Raw genomic sequence first — 310 nt, forward strand, 5'->3', positions numbered from 1 at the left:
CTGTAGGGTCACCTAAAGAACGGGGGGCCCCCTAGGGTTTGAGCGGAATAGAGAGTGGAGTAAATAATAAATAAATAAAATTTATGTTTTTATTTTAATTTATTTTTTGTTTTATTAATTTATTTGTTGTTTTCTATCGTCCCCCGCTCAGGTGTATGTGCAGCTCCGGCTCGAGCTGCCTATACACCCGAGCGTCTCCGTTCTTCTGCCCCTGGCGGTGCTGCAACCAACCCCACAAACGCATGCAGCACAGCCTGGGATCGCTGGGATCGCTGGGATCGTCTTGAGCGACCCCACAACCCCCTCCCCC

This window comes from Eimeria mitis, genomic scaffold (genome assembly GCF_000499745.2).
Source record: "Eimeria mitis Houghton genomic scaffold, Emh_scaff2063, whole genome shotgun sequence".
NCBI lineage: Eukaryota > Apicomplexa > Conoidasida > Eucoccidiorida > Eimeriidae > Eimeria > Eimeria mitis.